Source organism: Echiichthys vipera (assembly GCF_963691815.1).
Source record: "Echiichthys vipera genome assembly, chromosome: 10".
NCBI lineage: Eukaryota > Metazoa > Chordata > Actinopteri > Perciformes > Trachinidae > Echiichthys > Echiichthys vipera.
In genome coordinates, this window is record NC_139835.1 from 9680608 (window position 1) to 9703139 (window position 22532).

General features: G+C 41.3%; 1 protein-coding gene across 1 annotated transcript in view; it reads right to left on the minus strand.

Moving 5' to 3' along the window:
* The window catches only part of adarb1b (adenosine deaminase RNA specific B1b), a 127691-nt gene that overhangs the window by 42277 nt on the left and 62882 nt on the right, over positions 1-22532 (minus strand). The gene's annotated exons all lie outside the window — the stretch shown is intronic.

Here is a 22532-nt window from a genome sequence, read left to right on the forward strand (position 1 = left end):
GACTGGACCTATTAATTAAGCTGGAAACGGTTAATTTATTTTTCTAATTGATTCATTGCAGTATAACCTGAGTGCTAAAGTGCTTTCCTGTAAGCGCTACATTTGACAAATACAAAGCCCTTATAAAGAAATGCGGTGATTCAGGCGGTCAGGCATTAAACATCATTAACACTGATCTCAACCAGGCCAAATAAACCTACCATTAAAATGTGTTCCCTGGAAAATAAACATGCTAAAGGGCGACAAAAGTTCATCAGACATCAGCCCAACTGACAAAGCAGTCCATGAATGGAAACACTTTCGAAGGCATTACTTTTATTCTACGGTACTGAAAAAAAACTTCAGGTTCAGCTCTACTCTGAAATATGTGATATACGTCCTAGTAATACACTTAAGAGTAAAAGCTTCCATGCATTTGTTGTACCATCAGATGAGTTTGTATTGAACTGTTAAGCCAAAGAAATATACCATGATGTACTGTCTTTTCTTCAAGTGATACCGTAATATACATTTCAGACTATACCGCTAAGCCCATATGGAATAATTTATGGCAGACAGTGGTTCATTTTGTGTTGTTTAAACTCCTAACCCCTAGATAGCAGTGTTGTAATGTAACTTCAACCATTCGACTCTTCTACTCCATCATAACTTATGAATATGGTGGTGTGTTCTTTATAATATGACCGATTTCCTAAAATGAGATTTTCCAAAAAAAAAAATCACAATATATCACCTTGCTTACAGTTTCACAATACATTGAATCATAACCCCTGTATCATGATACATGTTGTACTGAACATGAACTCCCCAAAATACAACAGGTGGCTTGCAAAAAAAATAGTTGAAGCCCACAGAATGCTGAGTAAATGTTACAGTAAATCTACAGGTGGGAGTGAAATAAAAGCCTTAAAGCTCTACAGCCTTTGTGGAAGATACAGGAGTTGGAGATAGAGATGGTAGTAAGGGAGGGGGCGGAGATTAAACAGAGACATAAAAGCTTGAGAAGAGTAAAGCTAGTGAGAGGGAAGGATAATGAGAAAAGGTGTTGAGCGAGAATGTCAGCACGACTGAAATGAAGAGTGGGAGATGGAGTCGGATGAGGTGAGGAAAGGTAAGATGAGGTGAGGGGAAACATTCACATATAAAACTCAAGAGTTGTCTTGATCCAAAAGTGGGATGTCTAACCTCTGGGGTTGTTTAAGGCCAACAAGCCCGTCTTCACTGCTGCCCAACCCCCACAGCTCCCCTCCCACGGCTCGATATAAAACAGTCTTTAAAAGCACATTTTTCAAACTGAGCAGAAAAAGAGAGAATTAAGGAGAGAATAACTGAAGGTATAAGGATTGGGGATAAGAGTGGTGGGGTCGAGAAGTCAGTCTGAGAAAGAAGATGAACTTAAATGTTCTCCAGACGCAAATCCATTCATGCTTCTGTGCACAAGCCAACGATAACTCCGGCTGGCCAAGTCTCCCCACAAGTGCCTTGGCTGGGTGACTTGTTTTTGTTTTCTGAAAAAGAGACCAGTCAGTCCACTTCCCGCAGTATTTTAATTTATGGGGCAAAAGCTGCAGACATGGGAGAATAGACAGAGGCACATGTTGTTCCACTGGCAGACACTTTATTCCCTTCTCCCTCGGCATTTTCAAAACATATTGAATGGACAGGAGAAAAGTGGCTGTGGTTATGCAGCCGATACTCTGTGGTTATCCAGCCTGAACTCAAAATCGTTCCAGAATCAAAATAACAGCTCAACTCCTGGTGGCCTTTGCTGTGGGTTAGACAGAGAAACACAACCATTGACAAAAACAACCTCTTAAGCTGTTCCACAGGCCAGCGATCCAGGCTACTGTGGTGAGCCCATCTGTTGGTTCGTACTGTAGATGTACTCAAAGTCTAACTAAAAAGCACAAAGCTCTAAAAATAGACTCAGTGGGAACAGATTTGGATTTTTCTTTTTTCTAAGCCTTTCTAAAGCAGTTCATCTGAATCTACAGCTCAGCCTAAAATGTGGACACGGCCTGAACCACATCCAAATGTTGTTTTTGACCTCTGATCTCGATGCGTCCTCAATGCTTCCTGAGAGTGTTTTCACCTGTAGTTAGAGCTGTCCATTTGTGATCGGATCACTCAGAACGCATGTTAGTGCCAGGTGGGAACAGGGTGTTAACTGATGATTAAATCATGCTTCACTAGTTGGGCTCAGAAGATCTCACCTAACCTGTGTTAAACTACCACAAACAATACTGAGAAATACACAGACATTGAGTGTATTGTTGTATTATTGTATTCTGATTCTGTTATTTCCTGTTGCTATGTAAAGCAGACTGTTGCTGTGTAAGACAGTTACTAAGAACGCAGCTTTGGCAGACCCAGAGCCTTGGCAGACTGTGTCTGTCAATTCACCGAAAAGGGTCCAGTAAATTTAAAACGTCAGCTGTAGCAAAAATTGCCACAAAAGGTTAGCTTTATGTTACTCTTTCTGATATTCATTTTAATGTAGGCTATTTGGAGAGCACAAAACTGTGGGTTCATGTTTAATGGCTGGACTGTCCTCAGTAAAGAAAAGAAAAAGAAAACAGCACAGCGAGAGAGGTTAAAAGACACAGAGCTGGACGGCAGAGAAATGGACAGACAGTTTGGGCTATGGTAGTGTCTTTGCACAGTTTCTAGATCAGTAAAAGCTATTTATCATTTTTAAATGACTAAAAACATGTTTAAATCAATATTTTGTGTCAAACTAGCCGGCCTCTCTGCACCAGTGTCCTGCATCACCATTCGCAATAACGACCGGCTCACTCTAAATTATCCCAGGGCTCAAAAGCAACAGTTGCCTGGTTGCCATTCAGAAACTGGCAACCAACACTCTTGGCCTTGGGAACAACTTTTTAACATATAAAAAATTGAGACAGCACCATGCCCAAAATAAATACATTTTTAATATTTGTTTGCAATACTTTAAGACATTTTTAAGACTGTTGCATTCAGAACTGGAGCCCACTGCACATGGCAATGCTGCATGTGGGTTTACACGTGCGCGCATGCATCTGTTTTGGAGACAGTGGTGAAGCAAATCAAGTTGTTTAATTGTGGACAGATTTTGTACAGTTACTGTTAAAAGCTTTAATTCTTTCATGTTACAGTATCGTAATCACTCAAAATCTAAGGTTACTAAAAGTCACATATTTAGTTTTGGAAATCAAAAGCTGATGCCTGGCAGCCTACCTGGCAACCACTTTGAAAAGTTAGTGTTACATAATGTAGTACAGCCAACACCAGCAAGAGGAGACACTTCAAAAGGGGTTCGGTGTCAAATACTGCCGCATCATTAAACTGACATGTTGACTTCCAACTTTTACAATGAGTACACAAGAGCCTTCAGCTACACCAAAATATGCTCATTAGTATTTATAAGCATTCCTCATTAAAATTGGGTCGCACAAACTATAAAGCCCTCCATCTAACAGACTTTGAAGCAAGTTAACTAACGAGCTGAAGAAGTGACGAACACCTGATGAAGAATAATATATAAGGCAAACCTCAGATGCTGATGAAAATGTGAAGAGGAGGCCTATATTGTTTGCCTCTTAAAGACATCACTTCGACAGTGTGTTTCAGCTGCGTGTCCAAGCAGTCATCGTTGTGGAGAAGCAACTACAAAAACCCAAGCACCTAGAGAGGAGCGTGTCCCACGGCGCCTGAATACCTGAACCTGAAGGCAGATGAAAAATGTCCAGGCAGGAGGGGAGTTTCATTGCCTTGTGAGGAAGTCCTAAAGCAACACTCATCTTGTGCACGAAGTTTGGCAAAGACTTAGAGAGAGGGAGCGATCATGTTTGAGAGATTAGTAGAGACAGAAGGGGAGAGCCTTTTAGAGCTTGTGGGAGTCGGGGTTAAGTGTAGTGTGTGTGTGGGGTGGTCATATTAGGATCTAATAGTCTTTGAAGACTGTGTATGTGTGTGTGTGTGTGTGTGTGGGGGGGGGGGGGGTAGAGCAGAGGGTGGATGGAGAGGGATACAGGAGCTTCAGTTGACTTGACATAAGCGACCAGAAAAAGACAGCAGAGACCGGGCTGGACATGAATTAAGTCAGAGAGGTTGATTATGAAAGAGAAGGATTATGAAAGAGACCGAAAGCGAGTCAACTGCGAGCGATGAGGGGAGTGCGTGACTGTAAACCTCGGCTCCCGGTCTTCAGCCAAAAAAAATTAGGCCAATGGCTCGGCAACCACTAGCCACACACAGACACACACAGGCTAGCCAGTGTCCTGAGAGCCATTAAACGCTCCCCCTCCCTGTGACCTAGCTTTTCCTCACACATGCATACACAGGGACACACTTTTAATAAATCCATCATTTAATTACGTGCCTGTATGTGCTATTACACTGTGATTGATTGTGTGTATAATATAATGTGTGTGTGAATAAACAGGCAAGGGAGAGAGAAGCCGGATCACCGTGCACCATTCTTCCTCCCATGTGAATGTCTGGAGGGGGAACATGTTTTTGTTCTGCTGATACTTGTCCAGCAGAGGGCAGCACCGCTACTAGGTAATTCCCTCTCTATGCAGCATGTGCACAGAGAACTGGGGATGGTTTTTATGCGCTTGCATTTGAATCTAATTTTAATGCATACTGCTGAAATTGCTCACACATGTCGTTTCGCTCTCTCCTTGAAGGTAAAATGTGTGGATGGTAGGGAAATAATTTATATTAATTCATAATGATTTAATATTTAAAAATGTTTGCCTTCCTTACAGTGAGAGTAGTGACCAACACGGGAATGTAATTTGTGGAATTGTATTTGAAACAAATTTGAATTGAATAGGCACAAGCCAAAGCAGGAGGTGCTGACTAAGAACGCATCATCAGGCATTCTCATCACGTGTACACACTGAAGCCCCTTTCACACACGCACTGCGATCCTTAAATGACCTCGACATTACCCGGGGGAGCTGTGTGAGAGAATGCACACGTCCAAACCAGTTGAAGTCTTTACCCTGCAAGCAGCCGAGTGCAGCTCGTGTGTGAATACAGCCGCGTCAACTTCAAGCGAGCCAGTGGGCGCGTTGGTGTTGTGTTTCTATAATGCAGCTGGCACGAAGAACACAAACATCCGAAGGTGAAGAAGAAGGGCCATTTACACAGAGATGCCACCAAAAAAGAGAGGATTCAGGAACTTCTGTCAGTAAAGAACAGCAAGAGACACGGCTGATTATGACTAAATTACGAACAGCTCCGCTGTAATTCGTATTTCCAGTAAATGAGAACACATCTGACATGTACAATCTCCTGTTGTGTACTAAATTTGTGAAAAGGCAACAATGTCCGAACCTGATTCTCTGGACATTTATATTAAAGTTAATATGAGAAAACAGTGGTTTTAGAACAGCTGTCAGTGCTCAAAAAAATAAAAATAATCCCACTGTCCTGGCAGTTTTCCCTTTTGACAACAAACATGCTGAATATAATACAGACTACAAAAATAACAGAAATCTGTTGTGGGCATTTTTTATTTTTGTTGTCAGTCTGTAAAAGGATGTTTTAGAACAGGTCATCAGGTAGGATTGGAGTAAAGCATCTATGCTTTATTTAGCTGTATTTAGAGTTTTAACAGAGAGATTCTGTGATGCTGAATCGAAGAATCCTGGGTAGTGCATGTTAGACTGCATATTTCAGCACTGTAAGCATTTAGGTGAAGGGCAGAATTCACAATGCAAGGGATTAGAAGCAGCTACCCATCCCCAGTCCTGTGCAGGGCTCTGAGGATTTTGTGTTGCCAAAACCATTTTAGTCAGAGGAAATGGGAGAAGAGGGATGGTGTCGAGAAGCTGCACCGCTTTGTTAAACATAAAAATGATACATTTCAAGGTTTAGCGTCACACAGAGCTGTGTTCTGACAGAAGCTAGTAGCTTGGCTGAGCACTCCATCAAACACTTTGGGAAGCCAGTGAGGGAACATGTCCTTGACTGCACTGAGATGGCACTAATTAGCTGGTTAGGGCTCTGTGAAATGGGGTGGAATCTGGTGGGGGCATTGTGAACTTTCATATTTGTTATGCCCTCTTGATGAAGCCTCTCAGTGGCAGGTGAAGAAGCAGCTGGTGGCTCCGTGTGTATCAGAGGGGACCACATGGCTGTCAAAAACCTCACCAGCAGCGAATGGCAGTGGTAGCTTTGTGTGAGAAATGGATATTATGAATTGGGAGAAACAAGGGGAAAAATGCCAATAAATGAGTAAACAAATACTAAAAACTGCTCTATGTGGTCTCATTGCAGGTAGTGAAATTGGCCGCGCACAGCAGGCTAAACAAAAGGAGTGTTGCCTTCTCAAAAAAAAACATCTAAAGTGAGGGAATACACACACATACACAAGCAAAGTACAACACAACCATCCAAGAATTATCTATAAACAAACCAGACTGCCAAAATAATCTTGTGACTTCCAGTAGCTTCCAAAAAATCTGATTATCCATGTTATTTCAGAAACCCCAAATGCTTATTTTGCATCATTAAACAGCTGCTATATTTTACTGTTAGGCTCTCTAAACAGGAGCCTGCTTCTGTTCTAAATAAAAGAGGGCATGTAAATAGTAATGACTTAATTCTTCCTATGGGAGTTCCCTTTGGTTCCCAAGCCTACCATCAGCTCACACGGCTGGGTGTGGTCCTCTCCTTATCCAGCCTCCACTTCTCTGCCTGGGACAGATCCGCTCCACTGCTTGTGGCTTTGGGTTTTTGGCTGGGGCTTGACCAGCAGTGGTGTGTGTGTGTGCGTGTGTGTGTGTGTGTGTGCGTGTGTGTGTGTGTGTGTGTGTGTGTGTGTGTGTGTGTGTGTACTTATATCATGTCTTGAGTGCCTCAGAGTGAGCATGAGGGAAATAATGGGTGGCTCTGTGTTAGCCCCTCTGGCAATATACACCTGAAGGGCAACGCCATCAAGCTGTAACTAAGGAAGAGTAAGCTAAGGGCAGCGGACTTCAAGTCACCTGGTCTAGGTTCACCCTTCAGGTGCCAAAGATTGGTTATGAAGTCTATTCTATAGGGTTTAACCTGTATTTAATGCGTATATAAACCCACAGGACTCAGGTCGTTACCCACATGTCTAGAGCACCCATAACAGAAAGCATCACATCCCCTCTCACTCCTGTGCTTCTCCAGTTGAGATTTGAGAGCAACCTGAGGTGCATACCAATCAGGCTGAACTGTTTGGATTTTTGTTCCACAGATTTTGTTTCTCATGTCAACTCTGGCTCAGCCGAGCTACTGCAACCAACATTTTGACGTCAATCTCTGGGGAATCCTACAAGATTCGCATGTTGTCACGGCAACATGGACAAAATCTAAATGGATTTTCCAGTTCCAGTTGCAGGTTGGGTAAATGGCTCGGGATGTGATTTTGGAACATTCTGCTCATTTAGTTACTGTTTTTTTTTTTATTTGGACACAGCCAATAAGATACAGTTCACATTAAGGAGAATTTATTTTATTTTACAGAAAAGCATATTAACATTTAATGTTGTCTATTGAAAGAAGAAGTAGAAGATTAAAGTGTTCGTTGGATGTACAATTAATATCAGTCATGCAACAATGTGTGTAAAATAACAACACATGTCCATCCATCCATATTCATCATCAACCACTTGTCCCTAACATGGTCGCGGAGGGGCAGGAGCCGATCTTTGGGCGTGAGGCGGGGTACACCCTGGACAGGGCACATAGAGACAGACAGACAAACAACCATTCACACTCACATCTACAGGCAATTTAGAGTAATCAATTAACACCTGCATGGACAAAAAACCCACGCAGACACGGGGAGAACATGTAAACTCCACACAAAAGGGCCCCAGCCCGGATTCTAACCAGGAACCCTCTCACCGTATATTTCAATTGTCAGTGTTTCCTCCAGGATTTTTATCAGCACCGGGGGAAAAGTGTTTTGTTGTACCACCACAACACAGAGTCCACACATGCTGTGCCTCCGCTGCACATCACCCTGCAGCAGACGGCACCCTGCAGACACTCAGCCGGCCTAAACACCCAGCACCGGGGGTCTGATCCTGCTGGATAAGCAAACTAGTTGCTGCAGTCACAGTACAACCAACAACCTGAGGTCCATCTCTGGGACGCTGCTGCAGAATGTATAACAGAAGAGCAGCATGTGTGGACTCATTTGTTGATGGGTGCAGACTCCATTAAGCTATCACTGTTGGCTGTAGGCGAGCTGAAGAGAGTTGATGGATTCGAAAACCGCAAAAAGTTACATCCTTTGGAGTTTCCCGGAAAATCTGTCTTGAATCCTTTGCACAGAAGTTAGTCCGCAGGCTGTTATAAACAACCAAGCAAGTCGTCGAAGGTCTCAATTTTTAAGTTGTGCCCCACTGGCAATAAAAAAGTTACACATCGGACCTTTAAGGAAATAGAAGGTAAAGGGATTTGATTCTGTTATAGTGCCAGAGTGTATATGTCGATGATCATATCGTGAGTCATAATTATTTTGGCCAGGATAATCAACATTCAATTTTCATATTGTCCGATGCCTAACTGACATACTCCCGGTTAGAGCATGAACATCACACATACTTGGGCCAGGAGATGTCAACACAAATTACTTGACATTGTAATGTCTCTTCACTGATTAACACAGAGTGGTTGACAGTATCTCTGTATACCACGTGCCCCCTCAAACAAAAAAAACACATAAAACACACATTGCTCGCTTATAATCTCCAACATAATTAACCTGCTTCCCTTCATGATGAACCGCGGCACATGTATCCGCAGCTATAATAGTGCTCCCTCTCTTATTATATGGAACAACGTAGATGTCAGCACTTTCTCCGATGACGAATGAGCTGCTTTTCTCAGCCAATTCATCATTCTACCCTGCTGTGTACCCTTGTTGACGGCACAACCTTCCATTTCCTATGTTACGGAGAAGGAGAGGGGAACTTGAGGTCACAGAAAAGAAACGGCAGGGGAAAAGAAAATAGAGCACTGAGGTGGAGTGGGATGAACCGAAAAATAAGACTGAAATATACAAAATGGGTTTAAAGAAATATTCAAGATGACAAAAAAAATCCCAACTCCATAATCGGCTCACTTTAAATTTCAGCACTCCCCTCAGATAGTGAAATACAAGCCAATGGAAGCCTGCCCTGAAACTATTGGATTAACTATATAATGCGTGCGCACACACACACACACACACACACACACACTCAAAAGGTTTTTACTGCACTGCAATGCGGTGTGACATTGAGGATAATGACTGCACTCACGCACGCACACATACACGTACACACATATGGCTGCAGAAAGACACCTCTGAATACATAAAGAACTGAGAAGGCGTGGCTATCCACAGTTTAAAATGATATTTTAGACCAGCTAGTGTTGAAAAGCTTTGTGGGAGTCATTTGTTATTGGACTACATGGAGGAACAGTGGGGATGGTGTGACAGGTGTTTATTAGGTGTATCTAAAGGTCAAAATATCCTTTTCAATCAGTGCCAGAAAAAAGGGTTAGTAGAGAACAGCACAAGGAAAGTGAAAATGTTGAGGTTCTTACTTCTTTTAAAAAAAAAAATCAAAAATTTATACTAATGAAGTCTCTCTTTCAAACTCGGTACAGACTTATTGGCCAAATACCTCGCATGCTATGGACGTGTCCATCCTTAAGTTAGCAGCTATCTTACATTAGCTATAAAGTTTAGGGTTAGTGGAATGGTAAATGCCAGGGTTAAGTAAGGCTGGGCGATATGGCCATATCCACATTACTATAGATATTATTATAGTCATTGTGGTTGCTTGCATCTCTGGTGGAAGTGTCTCTCCGTCTGTCTGTGTCCGTCTTTGTCTCTCTCTGTCCATCTGTCTCTCTTTCTCTCTCCTTTTCTTCCTCCCCAACCGGTCAAGACAGATGGCCGTCCTCCACAGAGCTGGGTCTGTCTGACGTTCCTGCCTGTAATAGGGAAGGTTTTTGTTGCCACTGTGCTCCAAGGGGGAATTGTTGGGTCTATGTAAATCATATATAAGTCATAGTGTGGTCTTTACCTACTCTGTAAAGTGTCCTGAGATAACTTTTGTTATGATTTGGCACTGTAAATAAAATTGAATTGAATGACCAAAATATCATATCACGATATAGCACATTTTCTGTAAATAAATCAAAATTATGATATATATATATTTATTTTTTTTTTGTTTAAAACAATTCTTACCTTTCTGGAATGTTTACACTTTTCTTTTGTAATGTTTAAATGCTCCTAAAAAGCGTAAAGCACACTAAAATGTAAAAGAAATGCACCAAGTGTTGAAATTCAAAAATATTTAATTCTTATATTTCTGATAAATCTGAACAATAATTTTATTCGGTCAGAATAAAATGATTGGCCGAGCTTCCTGCTTGCCATCTGTTGCTCCGTTGCATTTGCACTGCTCATGCTGCGTTCCAGTGCCATAGAAAGTCTGAGGCTTAGGGGTAGGTCGATCTTCAAATTCGCTAGTAGGAGGTTCCACTTTGACAGGCATTTTAACTGCCCTTTGCCTTGTTGGAGGTCCAAAACATCAGACTTCCTATGGCATCGGAACGCAGCGTTTCTCTGTCACTGCACGTTTCTGAGGTCAGGCAGGGGGAAGAGGGTGGGACTTTGGAGGGAAACGCTATGAGACATGCAAGAAAGGTAAGAATTGCTTTAATGAAGGCTATCAATACTGGCAAAACCAGATAAATTTACATTTTCCCAGTACATTCTTGGACTATTTATTATTTTGAATTGCACTGTGAATGTAATAAACCCTCTCATTCTTGGCAGCAAGCGCCTGACACAGGACTGAGGACTCAGTTGTGAGTCCAGTGCTGCGCGGTCATGCACCCGGTTACTGAGTGATGTGATTTCTGATACAGGGATATTATTAAAAAGTATTTGTGGTTATACCGTAAATGTGTTTTGTTTGTGTCTTTCTTTGACAACAGCTGACGGTATATTCAGAACTGTAGTTTTACTTTCACGACGCTGTGTCAGACTGACGTTACAGCCGTAATTAGCCGATCATTTATTAATGTTTCACTTAAACATAAGAAGCATGAGTCACACACGGAGTGTGCGTGTATATGTCAGGTGTGCAGACTGGTTTGTGTATCGGTTACAGTTGTTTTCTGGCTATTAAATGAAGAGAGAAGCACAGTCTAAGAGTGACACCTTTCCGATAGAGGGCCTTGGCTCACTTCATCTCCACAGCCTGTAAAGTGCATGATTCATGACACCGCAAGAGCAATATAGAGCAAAATATGAAATGATAAAGATTTTGCTACCATCATACGACACGTATCGCCATATTGCACAGCCCTAGGGTTAGGTTAGGTTCTTATAGGTTATAAGTTATTAGTTTAAAGAACAGACTGTGTGTTGACGCCTACACAGTATGCCCATGTGCAAATGTCTATTCTAACAGTTCCCACTAAAGAATAAAGGGTTTTCTAATTTGCCACCCAGATGGAAAGAAAAGTACAGTTTGTGGGATTATGTATTTTATATTTATAGCTCCAGCCAACAGTTTTGAGGGTTATGATAACATTGTACTCACCAAAGTAATTGCTGACATCGTAGAACGCAATGATAGTCATTTTCATTCGACACAGAAGTTGCGGTATTGGTTGTTGGGACTAGTTTACTTTTTATGTTAACAAGTTACTATAAACAGCTTCTATAGCTGAAATGATCTCATGCACACTTTACATATACAGTAGGTCATTTTATAAGTCATCTTTTCAGGGCTAACACATTGCTGCTGTGTCTTTGGTGAGGACAATTTACATTACATAAGTCGTACAGTCACAGTGGGTTATTGATGCAGGTGGACTATTCCTTCACTCATTTTAATATAAAACTAGCTGTTGGCTGTTTTCAATGGAGACAATTTATGCTATGGCAACCTTCATTCCTCAGGCAGATATCTGCATCGATGTGACGGGATACAGCATTTTTACTTTAGGAAGCAAAAGACTGAAATATATGAAAATTAGGTGCAAGCTTAATGTTCTTCCTTCTACCTATTTTATTTCCTCTTGCTTCCACTCAGTCCATTAATTTAATTCTTTATTTTCCCATTTAGAATAAGTATTTCTTATTAACTATTACAGCTTGGGGAGAACTAAACATGTTTTTCTGATACATCTATGTTTAACCTTTTTTTTTAGCAGTAGAAAATACTGACAAAAGCCTAATACTATTATTTTTAAAAACTCATATCTTTTGATATCACAGGAAAAAAATTGTACTCAAATTAGGATTATTTTTTTTTTAAGTAACTCATTGAACACATACCAACACAGTTCATTTTCCACCTTGTGGTTTCATTCATGCAACCTTAAATTGAAAATCTGATTTTAGATCAGCATTCATTTATAGCTTTAATACTTTTGATAATATTTGAATGTGTATTGTTTTGAAACGTGTGGTATTAAAAAAGTATTGATACTTTTCAATCTTAGTGAGAACACGAGGCATTTGAAATGATGGTCAGGCGGGTCAGACTTGATCGCTTTCACTACAGGTGTTAGATGGCCTGTCTGTGCAGCCTCCCACAGGTACCCACCAGCTTTTTTCATAAATCGTATTACCCAGTTCCAAATGTGCTTGCCTGGGACTGGGCAAGCCTTGCTGTCCAGTAGGGCCGTACACGATACAATACAATACACGATATTCAGCTCACGATACGATATATATTTTACAATCTTCAGCCGACAATACAATTTGATACGATACATCAAGAAAGATTTTAAAGGGACAGTGGGATTTTTGTGACATCTTGTGAAAGTATAAATTACACAATATATGGACATCACCAGTCGGAGTCAAGTCTCAAGTCTCTGAGGGAAGCAGAAAGTCCTAATCAAGTCTCTTATGGTTTTAATAAATAATAAAAAGAGAGTTGAAGTGCAACCCTATTGTATAATTACACAAAGTCCCAACTATTGACATCTTATAATCTAGTGTAAATAAAGAAAGACTGCTGCTCCCATTACCTGGAACTAATTACAGACACACCTGAAAGTCCAGGTCTGTTCTCATTGGAGGATTTAAGATGTTTGATAATAACTTGGAGGCAGACACATCTGGCTGTAGATATTCTGCATTATATATTCATGATTAATGCTCGATTTTGATATAAATTTGCTGTTTCACTTGTTATTTGATATATTTTAATTGTATTATAGTCATGTATTTTGTATTGGCTGCGCATTATGTTTGTAGTCGTGCTGCTGGACACTCTGAAAAAAGAGATGTTAAATAAATAAAAATCCTCCAGCCTCTCAAATGCAGTGTAATGGTTAAAGCTAATAACGCAGTAACATTAACGTGGTCAACAATATACCTGTATAATACACTTGCCTTTAGCTGACATTAATAATTAACAAAAATTTCTCCCAGTATAACGGCGTTAGCCAGCAGATGGAGGCAGCACCGGCAAGAAAACACTTTTCAAAAATATGTAATTCAACGAACACCAATCTAAAAGTTAATCCGTTACAAAGCTAACATTAGTAGCAAGCTAACATTGATAGTTTATGAATGAGCTTAACACAGTGTTGCATTCTGTGATTCTTTTGTTTCGGCTGTGCCTGGAGTTATTAAAGCCAAATGCTAATGTGACTGCAGCAGCAGACCGGGAAGCAGCAGCAGGTGATGTGCTCTCCATGTCATCTGCGGAGTGTGGCCGATCACACATCTCTGCTCCAAAAAGTACATAGATAAAAAGATTGTGCACGGGTCTCAAGTCTCAAATCCCCATCTCTGCTGGACAGACAGCTAGAAATGCTCTACAGCGACACTGGTGGACCTAATAACTCTTCCTGCAGAGTGTACAGGGGAGGAAATGGGCAGCGAGCAGAGTGCCAGGGAGGTTTGAATGGGACTTAATGTATCGATACTTGTGGGCAAAAAATCGATACTTTCTGTTGAAACAAAATATCGATTTATATCGCTGAATTGATAAAATCCTACAGCCCTACTGTCCAGTCCTGCATATATCCTGGACTTTATGAAATATGCAAGACTTGAAAGTTGCTGAACAAACTCGTAATGTCCGATGACTGCTGTGTAGTACGCCTTTAAACAACAAAGTGCCACATTTTGCTGAAACTTTGTTGCGTCAGGACAGTTCGAGGTGACTCCCAAAATACAGCAAAAAACCCTTGTACTTTCCTTCCTCACCTGCTCTGATGGGACTGCATGAGCATCCCTGTGCGAAGGGTGCCCACGCAGGTGTACAGCAGAGTGTGTGTGTGTGTGTGTATCAAAGAGAGGTTGTGTGTGTGTGTGTGTGTGCATGTGTTCCTCTCCTCTCTTGCTTTGTCTATCTGGGTCAACCATCTGGGGAGCTGCCAAGGCCTTGGTAAAGTGGGCAGCTGGCCATCACAGCTGGCCAGAAGAGAGAGAGAGACACACACACACACACACACACACACACACACACACACACACACACACACACACACACACACACACACACACACACACACACACACACACACACACACACACACACACACACACACACACACACACACACACACACACACACACACACACACACACACACACACACACACACACACAGAGAGAGAGCCCGGTGCAAGCATCCAGCGCTGCCACCTGAGCCCACATGTTCTCTGGGACCAGAGGAGTCAAAGTGTGTTTGCGTAAGGACCAAATGCTTGAGATTTGGTTAAACTGGGAATGTGCGAGTCCATGTGTGTGTGTGTTTATGTATGCCTGAATACATGAAAATGTTCCTCTGACACTAGGTTCATTCTCATTTAACAGGAATGTTGGGTCCCAGCTAATTAGGCACTTCCAAGATGAAGACTAAATCCAGCCTGCAGCCGCTCCAACCTCCTTTTCTTTCAGCCTTGCTGTCGTACAATGGTGGTTCAGGCTTTCCCACACTGCTTCTATTCAGTAGTTGCGGATAGGATTACAACAGGGGTACTCGAAAAGTAGGCCATGACATGTTGTTGTTCACATTTCACTGTTGGCTTTGCACATTGTGAGTGTATGAGATGTCAAAATATAAAGTCAGGGTATCCAGTAAAGTAGGCTAAAGTAAGGGCCTGGAAAAGTGAGAGCCATCTGTAGGGATTATGTGAACACAAACACACAAAGATATTGGTTACATTCAATTTCTAAGATATTTTATAGCCTCTTTCATGGGCATAATCTTGTAATGTCACGTTTTAGTTTGTCTGTAAAATCAATTAAAAGGAGAAGTGCAGCATGTCCAGGTGACACTGGAAGAACGGACAGGAAAAGGTAGTGATTGCTCTGGATAACCAGCCAGTTATAAGCCAGCGGCAGAATTAAAGTGGACCTGAAGCACAAGGGAAAAATGTAATCTTTTATTACAATCATGACCTCTATCAGGTAGTCCCTGACAAATTGCCACAGAGCAAAGAATCAAAGATTTGTGAGTTTAAGTGCATGGGTGTATTGTTTTCCTCAGGTGCTGTATCTAACCGCCAGCTGGTTTTCCTGGAAAGGGCCCGGGTTCCATGTGCGACCCCCCATTCATGTTAATAAAGCCTCAACAATTTTCCATCTTACATTTCGGGGAATAAATGAAGCGACATCTGTGGCAATATGACAAAGCTACCAGACAGCTCTAGTAGTGAGGTCAATTAAACAACAACATTGATGAACACATATATTTGCATGCAATGCAGTAACTGTAGACAAGGGGACAACACTTTTGTACCAGAAGTTTTATGGTTTCTGTTCGTAGTTTGTAGTCAGAGTAGTATTGACCAATTACGGTTGAGTATGCGTTCTTGCAACAGAATATTGGCCTTTGCGCCCAAAGACTGATGTTGTCAGACTGATAGGCAACGGGTTCTCCGCTCGCAGGAGTACAACTACTGAGATGTCACTGAGTAAATCTTATTCAACCCTCAACTGCTCCAGTAAGTCTGCCAACACTGCTAGTTTGGGCACCGGATAGTTCCCTCAAGTTAATATGGAGCACAGGGAGGAAACAAAACCAAAGATATTAGAGGAACTCAAGCTGAGGAATACCCTTTTGCATAAGAAGCAATCAAGAACCACACCCATTAAAAATGGTCTTGGGAAAGCATCAATACTACTTTAAATGAAATGGAGTGACAACCTCCGGCCATGTGCCAGACCAGAGAACCACAGAGGGGGAAGTGAGGCTTTGGCCTGTGGCGCTTGGTCCACCGTCCCTCTGCCAGGCCTCCCTTCCCCCACCCCTACATGTTCCTTTCTTTGTTTTTCCTCTCTTTCTTGAATTTGGCCTGACACGTGCCAAAGTTAAAAACATGTTTTCTTTTAGTATGTGTACAGCCTAAAAAGAATGAATGTTTTACACCGTACCCCAGATGACAGAGGACTATGGTTCCACCAGGCATCCCTTACAGTAGGTGTGTGTGTGTGTGTGTGTGTGTGTGTGTGTGTGTGTGTGTGTGTGTGTGTGTGTGTGTGTGTGTGTGTGTGTGTGTGTGTGTGTGTGTGTGTGTGTGTGAGTGTGTGTGTGTGAGTGTGTGTGTGTGTAATTATATCCTAAGTGAAGTTGTCTTGATGAACACATGTAAGCATAAAGACATGGCGACCTATGAAGAAGGTGCAGTATGCAGTCTTGTTAAAACACACACAAGCTGGAAGCATTGAGTCAGTATCAATATGAGGGGATGGAGGAGCATCTTTCTGGGATTACCATCTGGACATAGCTGCTTTAGGCCTGCTCTATTATGGACCAGTGAACAAAGCTATTCTGACCTGGTGCCTTCTACCACTTTCTGCCAACTGTGTGACCACTTTTAGCCTTGGTAATTTCAAATATTTCGATGTTGAAACTGCAGTTTTACCAACACACAAGACACAGGAGCAGTTCTTTTCGACAGAAAGAGGCCTTCAAACAAGCAGACTTGCCCTAAAAATACATGACATGCTAGTGAATCACAGTCAGAACTTTCAGGGGTGGAAAAAAATAAAAAATGATGATGGTCCGTAGCGTGCCAACCTTACATATATTGATCAAATAGTGATCCAAATCATTCAAACTTCTTGAAAACATAGATAATATGATACCACTTCAACATGAAGTTCTTAGTCTCTCTCTCTATTACTCAGGATAATATTTTTTTTAATAAACAAACAAGACCATTGCAAGCTTAAATGGGATTTTGATATCCAATGTTCTGTTCTCTCTGTTTCTGTTTAGTAGTTGCACTCTGAAAAAGCCTTTACACTGCAGAACTGCATTTGACATCTCCTTTCACCAGGCAAAGGCCATGGTTACATAAGAGTTACTATTTTAGTTTGGTAACGAACCTGCCTCTGATGGAAGGACCAAACACAGTTCTGCCAGAACTGCATCCCTAATAACCACTTTTAAAATGCACTACTGAGAGACAATATTTAAGTTTTATTATCTGAGTATTCTTTGGTTTTATTTATTGATTGTATCCCTATTGATCTGGTCTGTTATGTGGTATTCCTTTTAACAGTATTCTTATTGTGTCTTTTATTGTGTGTTACACTTAATTGTTCTATTAAACTGCCTTACTCTTTAATAAATAATTATTAGACATTGTCATCGCTTTGGTGGAAAGCTGTGCTGTGGATGGAGTGCTAATGATTTCATGAAATTCAAACAAGCTGACACAGAAGGGGTACAATGTCATTAGCCCACTGGGTCATTCAAGGTAAACCAGGGCAAAAAATAGAGAGAATGAGGGGGCAGATCAACAATAAAGACAAGCTGCAGAGAGAGAGAGAGCTGCGCTGCAGAATTGGGGGAACCACTACAACGGATCTTCAACCATAGCCTGCAGCTAGGGAGAGTGCCTACCCTCTGGAAGACATCCTGCATCGTTCCGGTTCCCAAGAAGACCAGACCCAGCGAGCTGAATGACCTCCGACTGGTGGCACTCACTTCACACCTGATGAAGATGTTGGAGCAGCTCTTCCTCAGCCTCCTCAGAGCCCAGGTACAACACACCAAGGACCACCTGCAGTTTGCATACCAGCCAGATGTTGGTGTTGGTGGATAAGGGAAGCGGCACAGCAATGATTCTCCAGTGCCTTTAACACCATCCAGCCCCCTATACTTCAGGACAAACTGAACAGGATGGGAGTGGACCCCTATCTGGTGGACTGGGTCAGAGACTTCCTCACTGACAGGCCACAGTACGTCAGGCTGAAGGACACCACGTCTGACACTGTGGTCAGCAGCACTGGAGCCCCTCAGGGTACAGTGCTGGCCCCTCTTTTCTTCACCCTGTACACCTCAGACTTTTGCTACAACTCGGAGCTATGTCACATACAGAAGTACGTCGATGACACAGCTATTGTGGGATGTATCAGGGGTGACAGAGAGAAGGAGTATCGGAGTCTGGTGGGGGTCTTTGCTCTCTGGTGCCATACTAACCACCTACAGCTCAACACCTCCAAGACCAAGGAGCTGGTCAAGACCGCGACCAGTCCTGCTAGACGGAGCTGAGGTGGAGGCGGTGGACTCATACAAATACCTCGGGCTGTGGCTGGACAATAAACTGGACTGGACAACACACATCAGCCACCTGTACAGGAAGACACAAAGCAGGTTGTACTTCCTGAGGAAATTGCGTTCCTATAACATCTGCAGCAAACTGCTGTGGATGTTTTACCAGTCTGTGGTCACCAGTGTCCTCGTCTACACTCTGGTGTGCTGGGGGGGTCAGCATATCCAAGGACACCTCCAGACTGGATAAACTGATCAGGCGGGCCGGCTCTGTGGTCGGCATGAAACTGGACTCGCCCATATGCAGTCATACATATTTTATCTTATGCATTTTCTCTACATTTAACTTATCTGATTTAATTTTCTGTGAATTTTATTTGACCTGTACTCTTACATCTACCTTACATATATAGGACTAAGAGTTTATTGCTTACTGTTTATTGTTTTTTTTTATACTTTCTGTATTAATTCACTAAGAGTTTACTGGTTATCCTTTAATGTATTTTTTATACCTCCCTTGTGTCTTTTGTAAGCTGCTGGAATCTTAATTTCCTTGCGGGAGTCATCCCAAAGGATCAATAAAGAGAAGTCAAAGTCGAAGTCGAAGTTTATGATAGAGATGAAATAGCACTGTAGGAACAAACATATATATAAAATAGGGTGTTTTGTTGATATAGCAAATTGAGCAAACCAAATAACAATTCACTACATCCTTATTCGTGTTTCTCTTTTAACTATAAAAGAGTGTGACTTAAAAGTAGGGACTAAATAAGTATAATTGTATAATTGCAAAAATCAACCTTACATCATCCACTACTGCTGGGTTCAAGGGGCAAACAAAGTGACCATTGATAGAAAAGACACAAGGATGATGTTACAAGGGATTTCAGGGGACATGCCACACCACTACGTTGGTTTAAAAAAACAACAACACATGGTTCCGAATCTAGGGAGCACTATAAAAGCTTAAAGTTGCCCTGTAGGGGTTTCTTGTTAACAAACAGAGTTATGTTTACATTCAGGTGTGACTCACCAAAACGCATTTTACCAACTCCTGAGGTCTAAAAAACAATGCATTTCCATTTGCAAAGCCTATTTTTGGGTCATTTTAAATTATTCATTGTTCACATTTACGTTTGCTAGCTTGCAGTCTTCTTCCCTCTCTCTGTTGGTAGATCCAAGTGTCTTTGAGTGTTTCCGCCACCAACGGTCAACAAGCAGGAGAGCGTGAAATGTGCAGCACAAATGTTGCATTGCCCACCTGCATGTGCGCACTCGAGCATGATACAATTATACAATCCAAACTGGGAACCACTTGTAAAAACATTGCTCCGTAACGCTACTAGTACTAGTTTTTGTGTGTCTCTTATATCAATGGCAACTATCTAATTGTGGGCAAAGGTTCAGGAAATGCATGCTATGGTGTTTCGTTACTATTATTATTATTATTATTATTATTATTATTATTATTTTGCTTTTTGGTATTTCTTTAGTGGAGCCTGTTCAATAAAACATAAAATAGATGTTTTGAAGCTGCACCTTAAAAGCTATATTATAGCTGCAATAAGGAAGCTCGCCCCTTCTTAACAGCGTCTTTGGAGATTCGCCACATTTGCTCCAAATTCTTTTGTCAGGCATGGATGCTTGGCCACTGACAGGAAACAACACATTAGAACTTTAGAGCAAAATGCAAGCTGTCTCCTGTAGAGCACCAAGTAAGTTTCTGGACTCACCTATGCTCAATCCTTTGCCCCCCAGCTCCTATTGATACTGAAATATTTAATTCATTAAGATGTTCTGTACTGTAAAAATATACTGCACATTGGTCAAATATCTTGTTCTCCTTGATCTTTCAGTTTGTATTGTGCTTCTAACTGTGCACATGATTCCACTGAAATACTGTACATCGTAATTTGCATGCAAGTCAGAATTACCGGACCGACAGGACAATCAGTTAGAGAAAGTTCCTCCATCATGTCTGTTTAAGCACATCATTATTTCACTTATGACAGTCTAATCAATTCAAACAGGCCGTCTCTTGGCTTTTGGTGCTCATGTGTATGTGTGTGGCTATAATTGTGTGTGTGCGGTGTTAAGGTATTCCTGGCACAGAGCAGCAGCAGATGTGAGAGGTAATTTGGAGCCCCGAGAGACGCTCTATGATGTGTTACAAAGCATTATGGGTAAATTTGCTGTCATTGAACTTGAGTGGACTTCAGTGACACAATGTTCTGTTCTCTCTTGACACAGATAGCCTTTATCTTCTGGGTCACATTTTTGCGTGATGGTCTGATTAACATTTACTGAGGTTAAGAAAATAAAAATAAAGCTCACGCTATTCAAAATTCATTGTTTTTGCATCTGATGTGCACTTACTCATTAACTTGTACTCTAGATCCCAAATTCTGAATGAAAACTGACATAGAGGTCACACTGAGTGTACACACTGTTCACTGTGTGGGGCGCGGGCTGGCACTGGTGGTAATACGCTCAAGGCCATGTTTATATAACTAGTTTCCTAGCATGGCAATGGGACACACTCGGGCTGCAATTATGACAGTGAAAGAGACAGGGGGAAAGAGAAATACAAAAGAACAATTGTAGTTAAAATGCTAAAAAGCTGAACAAGGTATGATTTGTAGCAAAAAGGTCCTCAGGCCAGAGGAGTGGCCATGATACACTGTTGATATCATCACATGCAAATGATGCTTGTAATTACAATAGGGTGAGAGAGGAGTGCGTAGCAGAGATGAAATGACATAATGGGACAAACTAACATCTAAAAGGAGAGAAGCATGCAGATGCAAACAGACTGTTGGCAGCACCATTTTTGACAGGAACAGGCAATGGGGTCACTGGACACCAAGGCTGTTTTCTTGTTGTTGTGCTCAACTAGGGCCATTGACGGAACCATGGTCATCTTTTCTAATGGGAAAGCATTTTTCTTGGATGGTTCAGACTTTATGAAAAATGATAGGTAGTTCTGGCAGCTATTGTCCAGTGTCTTGCTTCTATCTTCTAGCTTCAAGCTTCTAACGCGAGAGACAGATATATCGCTAATACATTGGTCAGCCCATATTATTAGCCGATATTGCCTTATCACAGTCCGTATTTATCGGTATTGGCATATTCAAGATTCAAGATTCAAGATTCAAGATTCAAGAAGCTTTATTTATCCCGAGGGAAATTATTTTGCAACAGTTTCAATACAAAGGTGGGAAAGGGTCAGAGTAACAATAAGCATAAAACATAAATCAAATCAAAAATAAAGCTAACGTAAAAAAAAAAGCACTAATAAAAAGAGAAAATAAGATAAAGTAGCAAAAAAGTGCGGAAAGGAGAGGGAGCAACTGTTGCTGGCTGCCGCTTTACACAGCGCCGGAAACGGAAGTATGTTGTCCAATATGCACTGATATTTTGTCATGTTATTTTATTTTTATTTATTCTTTATTTAAATGATGAGCAACTGACCAAAACCGAACATGCTGTTTATTAAACTATTTATTTTATCTTTATATATTCATTTTTTTCCAAGTATTCATTTAGAATTGGTTGAGAATGAAATTAATAATGCATAATAATGTTAAATATTTTTTAGAAAAGTTATTTGTTTAAGAAAGCAGTGTTCTAAGGACCTTTCCAGAATAATAACGGTGTGAAATACACATAAAAAATGTTTCAATTCCAGCTAAAATTCACTTTATTAGCCACCATATTGGTAATCAGTTAATTATTCCCCTCTAAAATGGGGGACTGTGAAGGATGACCCACATTTCCATCCATGGGTATCTGTCTTAAAAATCCCAGACCCTACAATGCAAATAACCAAAATGGGCTGCAGTACCATGGAGAGGGCAGGAAAAAGTTCTGACACTAGAAAGAGCATATCAGGATATGCAGCCCATGTAGGTGATAGGATGCCGTATGTTATATATAGTTCCTAAGTGCGCTTGCATCATTGCTATGTGAAAACAGAACTAAAGAGATCAAATACAATGTAACAAAAACATG